We start from the raw sequence: 6,752 nt of genomic DNA, 5'->3' as shown, positions 1-6,752 counted from the left end.
GAGCGAAAATACACATTTACAGTGCAGCCTCTTACATATGGTTATTTGACCAAAATACATATATGAATATTTGATTTCAGCTATTCTTGGGCGGAGGTGCAGAAAGAAACAGGTGGTGGCTTATGCACAAAATCAATATTTGTTTTTTTCTCGTCTGGGTAATTGAAAAATTCCAATTCCAATTCCAACATTCCGGAAAAGTCAGAGTCCATAAAAACTCAAAAATACAATTTTTTCAAGTAGCGTGCCCCATTCCAATCGTTCCACACACATACAATTCCGCCTATTTGTTTTGTTTTCTGGCCTGGTTAATTGAAAATTTCAAATTCCAACATTCCGGAAAAGCCCTAATCCATAAAAACTTCGCAATACTATTTTTTTCAACTCGTTCCACACACCTACAATTCCACATTTTTTTTTTCATCCAAACTGACACAAACATAGTGTGGCGAGATCCACAGCTTTTCGCGAGCGTTTTTTGGTCTTAGTATGCTCGGTGGAGACGATAAGAAAAATGTATCCACGCTCTCGCCGCTGGCAACCAAAAGCTCTAAGAGCCCACCAAGCATCGTGGTGAAGCCGGCTACGCCAAAAACTCCAAGTTCATTAAGTCCAAACGCCAAACCCGCTACTTTCAGTTCAAGGGTGACTCGATCCATACAAAAAATGGCTTCAACTGCTTACGAGTTAGCTTTAAATAAGTTCATTGCGGTCTCAGATCGTCTAAGCGATCTCGAAAGCAGAACCAACACTCCTGGGAACGAAACTCCAAGCGTTTCCATGCTCCAAATCCGTCGGGAGCAAGTCCGAGTGTTATGGGACAAGGTGGAGAAAGAGTTCGACGTATGCTCAGCTTCCACATTGCCCTTCTCAAGTCAAAGTATAACAACTGTTATACAGTGTATGAGAGATACGCCGCTCAGCTCACAGATATAATCCAACAGGGCACAGCTCCGCCAGCTCAAGCTCAAGCCCCTGCCCAGAACTATATCTCCTCTGGCTGTCGGCTGCCTCCGTGCGACACAGAGGTTTTCTCAGGCGATTACCTACGCTGGCCCACTTTCCGGGACCTTTTTACAGCGATATATATAAATAATCCAAGGCTCACGCCTGTGGAAAAGCTGTTCCACTTAAACGCTAAAACGAGCGGTGACGCGCATGCCATAATCGCAAATTCCCCTCTCACCAACGATGGCTTTCGCACAGCTTGGGATAACCTAACTGAGCGGTTCGACAACAAGCGATTGCTAGTAAATAGCCAGCTTAAAATCCTCTTCAACCTCCAGTCGATTTCGCAAGAATCTGGGGCAGCTCTAAAGGAACTGCAAACTACGATTCAAGGCTGTCTGAACGCCTTGGAACTGTCCGGAATCCTGATTACAGATTGGGACTGCATTCTTGTCTATATGTGTTCGTCAAAGCTCCCCAAGCTTACACTTTCCTTATGGGAGCAGTCCTTGCACGATAAAGCCGCAATTCCAAAATGGGTTGACCTGAACACCTTTCTCACTGAGCGCCATCGAACCCTCGAGGCCATAGATGACGTGCGACCTTCTGGGTCAAGTCATTCGCAGTCCAAAGCAACGAACGCTAGCGGGTCTTTAAGCAGAATAAATTCTTATGAGACTAAGATAGTTCCGAAACCGAGACGTTGCGATCTGTGCTCAAGGGAAAGCCACCCTATACGCACTTGTCCACGTTTCCTCCAAATGACAGTAGACGAGCGGGCCGCCTATATCCGAAACAAGCAATTGTGCTTGAACTGCTTTGCCCGAGGGCACCAGCTTCGGGACTGCACAAGCACCCACAGCTGCTTCACCTGCCGCAGTCGCCACCATACGCTGCTGCACCGAAGCAACCCTTTTGCCAGCCCTCCAAGTCGGCCTGATGTTCCCATGTCACGACCAGCAACTTCGACAGAAGGCTCAGCCGCTTCCGATGACCAGTCGGGAGAGCAAGTCTGTTTTGCGTCAGGTGCAAGATCGGTTCTGCTGGGGACAGCCATCATAAAAATTTGCCACCTGGGTTCGAATTTCCAAGCTCGTGCCCTTATCGACTCAGGATCCGAAGCAACATTTGTGACAGAACGTCTGCTCAATCTTTTCAAATTACCCTTCCAAGTCGTCCAAGCCCAAGTCTCAGGCTTAAATCAGACAGTGTCCGCCCAGTCCAAGAAGCTCTGTCATTTTACAATCAGATCTCCAAGTAGGCCCGCTCTGCAGTTAGAGACGTCAGCCTATGTCCTTCCTCAACTGGCAGGGAATCTGCCTTCCTACCCAATTCCGCAAGACTTTCTTCGAAATCTTCCCGATTTACCATTGGCGGATCCGAAATTTTATGAGAGCGCACAGATAGATATTCTGATAGGAGCCGACATTCTGCCTTCGGTTCTCCTAAATGGGGCAAAAACCAACATCTGATGCTCCCTCCTTGGACAAGAAACAATTTTCGGGTGGGTGCTCAATGGACCAGTATCCGCTTCCACCCAGAGTCAGATTGCCACCTTCTCTACGCAAATTTCCCAAGCGTACGACAATGGCTTAGATAAATCCTCACCAAATTCTGGGAGGTGGAGGATCTACCAATAAAGTTGGTAAAGGAATCCGATTCCGTCTGCGAAGATAATTTTCTCCGAACGACCACGAGAGATGCGAACGGCAGATACGTCGTAACCCTACCTTTTCGCGACCCGGAACATCCAGGGTCAGGGTTAGGGTACTCCAGGTTGTTTGCGTTATCTCAATTTTTGAGAAACGAGCAACGCTTAAAAAGAGACATTCCGCTAAAGATACGATACGACTCAGTGATTCAAGAATATCTGGATCTGAACCATATGAGAGAGGTCTTTCCTACCCACGATTTCGCCAGCTACTACCTTCCACATCATGCCGTACTTAAGCCTGAGAGCACTACTACAAAGCTGCGCGTAGTATTCAACGCATACAGTCCTTCTGCGAATGGGGCCAGTTTAAATGATATCCTTCATGCTGGCCCAGTCTTACAGTCCGACCTTACCATTCAAATCCTAAAGTGGCGGTATTTTCAATACGTGTTTAGCGCCGATATTGAAAAGATGTATCGGCAGATCTGGGTAGATCCGAAGCACACGCCTTTCCAGCGGATATTGTTCCGTAATCCTGATGGGGACATCCGAGAGTTCGAGTTGAAAACGGTCACCTTTGGAGTCAATTGCGCTCCGTACCTGGCCATTCGCGTGCTTCAACAACTGGCAACTGACGTACAACACAGCCATCCTAAAGCGAGTGATGACATTCGTCATTTTATGTATGTAGATGATATCCTAGCTGGCGCCGACTCTAAAGAAGACGCTCGGCTCTCGATTCAAGAGCTACAAAGTGCCCTCAACTCCGCTGGGTTTCCATTGAGAAAATGGACGTCCAATCATAAGGATATTTTGGCTCACATTCCGAGTGACCATCTCCTGCGCTCCGATTTTCTGGAGATCGATGCCGAAAGCACGGCAAAAACGCTCGGTGTCCGTTGGAAAGCCACATCTGATGAATATTTCTTTGTTCCGCCCGAATTATCCGATGAATCGTCCCTTACAAAACGCCAGGTTCTGTCACAAATTGCCAAGTTGTTTGACCCTGCAGGGTGGCTCGCGCCCTTCGTAGTGCGTGCGAAAATCTTCATGCAGGAGATTTGGCTGCAGGACCTGGGGTGGGACGACGAACTTCCAAGTGATCTGTGTCTGAGATGGCAGAGCTTTCTACAAAGCTATTCTGCCTTAAATCGAATCCGCATTCCAAGGTGGGTCTCCTTCCGACCAGAATTCAGAGTCGAGCATCACGGTTTTTGTGACGCGTCTCAAACGGCATACGGTGCTGCGATCTATGTACGAGTGGAAGTGGGGCATACGACTATGGTGCACCTTCTCACTGCAAAGACGCGAGTTGCGCCGGAAAAAAACGGTATCGCTTCCCAGATTAGAGCTTTGCGGGGCCTTGTTACTGGCTGAAATGGCAGCAAGTGTTCTTCCGAGTATGCCAATACTCACATCCGAACTCTTCTGCTGGACAGACTCCACCATTGTGCTCGCATGGTTAAACAAGCCAGCTTGCCAGTTGACTACTTTTGTTGCCAATAGGGTGACCAAGATTACCCAGTCTACAAAGGCCGAGAAGTGGTCGCATGTTCAATCCGAACACAATCCCGCAGACCTGGCCAGTAGAGGCGTAGCACTTCAGGAATTGGTCGACAATCCTCTTTGGTGGCATGGTCCCGCATGGTTGCAAAAGCCACGCAGCCAATGGCCAAGTCAGGGCGACAATTCCCCAGCGACCGAGCTAGAGAAACGTCCCCTTAAGTCCCACGTCGCAACTATTCCGTCTGAAGATTTCCTTGACCGTTTTTCCAAGTTCGACAAAGCACTGCGGGTTCTCGCTTATGTCAATCGTTTCATCCAGCGATGCAAAAAACAAGCAACACCCTCTGATAAGCACCTGCTAGCGGCGGAAATTTCCGCCGCGGAACGACTACTTATTCTGAATACTCAGCGCAAAGTCTTCTCCCATGATTATCACTGCTTAAGTGAAAAGCGCTCTGTGCCTTCTTCAAGTTCTATCCTGAGCATGAACCCGTTCATAGATCAACATGGTCTGATAAGAGCGTGCGGTCGCGTGACGGCCTCCGACAGCCTTCAATATGATGAACGGCATCCAGTTATCCTTCCATATAGCTGCCCACTTTCTCGCCTACTTGTCCAGTTCACTCATCGCATAACCCTCCAGGGCGGCAACCAGTTAATGGTACGCCTCATTCGGTCGAGATACTGGATACCAAAACTAAAGAACTTAGTAAAGGCAATAGTAAACTCCTGCAAGGTATGCGTGATCTACAAGAAAAGGCTACAAACACAGTTGATGGGCACTTTGCTGAAAAACCGTGCGTCGTTCTCCCGACCATTTACGTACACGGGAATGGACTTCGCCGGCCCATTCGAAATTAAAAATTATACCGGAAGAGCGTGTCTCATAACAAAGGATATGTGTTAGTGTTCGTTTGTTTTTCCACCAAGGCCATCCACTTAGAGCCTACCTCTGATCTCACGACCGAGAAGTTTCTCGCCGCTTTCGCTCGCTTCGTTTACCGGAGAGGGTGTCCTCGACAAGTCCAGTCTGACAACGGAAAAACCTTCGTTGGCGCTGCCGCCTTGCTTTCTCGCGACTTCCTTCAGGCTGTAAAAGAGTCTGTGACAGATGCCTATGGTCATCAGCAGCTCACCTGGCAATTTATACCTCCGGGAGCCCCTCACATGGGAGGCCTATGGGAAGCTGGTGTTAAAAGCTTTAAAACACTGTTCTATAAGTCCACAGCCACTCGAAAATATACTTTCGAAGAGCTTTCGACGCTTCTGGCAAAAATTGAAGCTTGCCTAAATTCCAGGCCACTCTACCCTGTGTCCGAAGACCCTACTGAACTCTTGGCCCTGACACCAGGTCATTTTCTTGTTGGAGGACCTCTCCTGTCTACCGTGGAACCAGAAGTCAAAGGGGACACCAGGTCTATGATCAACCGCTGGCAGCATCTAAAGGCTCTCCATCAGCAGTTTCGTATGCGATGGAAGGAAGAATACCTTAAAGAAGAATCTTCACGTCGGCGACATGGTTGTCATAAAGGACGAGAATTTGCCTTCCAACGAGTGGCGGCTCGGCAGAATTGACTCTGTCTTCCCAGGAGCCGATGGCAATGTCCGTGTAGTGGACATCCGCACGGCACGCGGGGTTGTCAAACGTCCAATCACCAAAGTCGTACTTCTGCCTGTGGAGCCTTCAAAACTTCCACAATAAATTGGCCCACATTTTTTTAGTCCTAAGTTGTTATCCACAATTCCTAATATGATTTCCCTTTATTCACCTTCATTCATCCATGATCTAGATCAGAAAAATGGCTCCCCGAACACGCACCGAAGAACCCCTGGACGGCAGACGTACTCGAGATATTAAATCCTACCGTTGCCGAGTCTGCAAGGGAGTCCATCCTGTACGGAAGTGTAGCAGGTTTCTGAAGCTGAGCGCTGAGAAGCGGCTTCGTGCAGTCTTGGTAAACAAGTATTACTCGAACTGTCTTGCCCACGACCACTCGAAAGCTGACTGTCGCAGTGGAAAATGCAAGAAGTGCCAACGGAACCACCACACGCTGCTGCATATGCATGAGCGGTCTAATTCTGGGCAGTGTTCGCGCCGGCAAAATCCGCCAAATCGCCCGACGCCTACGTCAAGGCAGCGCTCAGCCTCCCCTACACCAGCTCCGTCGCTTTCATCGCTGCTACAACGGCACAGCGTCAACGTCCTTCCGACTGCTTCGGTGATGGTGAAGACCGGAAGCAAGACTTTCGAGACCGCAGCTTTAATCGACCCTTGCACACCAGTGAGCTGCATCGACGCTTCTCGGGCCGCCGCATTTCGGTTGCCAACGACCAGTGTTGGTGATGACAAGGTGTGCAACGCGACGATACAGTCCAAATGCGGGACGACCAAGATGGAGGTGGTGTTCAAAGTCGAGCCCAAGGTGGGCATTCGCACACCGACTCGGACACTCAACGACGCCGTCCGTACCAAATTTAAGGGCATACAGTTCGCGGATGAGCGGTTCTATCTTCCCGCCACAATTTCTGTCATTCTTGGGGCGGACGTGTACCCCAAGGTGATCCAGTCGTGGTTCCTGATGGTCGACGAAGGACTGCCGGTCGCCCAGAAGACGGTTTTTGGGTGGATCATTTCCGGCGCCTG

The 6,752-nt window shown here is 49.2% G+C and overlaps 1 pseudogene; it reads left to right on the top strand.

Moving 5' to 3' along the window:
- Positions 1-666: 666 nt before the first annotated feature.
- LOC128265815 (uncharacterized) lies at positions 667-5,439 on the top strand (annotated as a pseudogene).
- Positions 5,440-6,752: the final 1,313 nt, after the last annotated feature.

This window comes from Drosophila gunungcola, unplaced genomic scaffold, assembly GCF_025200985.1.
Source record: "Drosophila gunungcola strain Sukarami unplaced genomic scaffold, Dgunungcola_SK_2 000159F, whole genome shotgun sequence".
Taxonomy (NCBI): domain Eukaryota; kingdom Metazoa; phylum Arthropoda; class Insecta; order Diptera; family Drosophilidae; genus Drosophila; species Drosophila gunungcola.
This window is presented reverse-complemented; position numbering and strand designations above follow the sequence as displayed.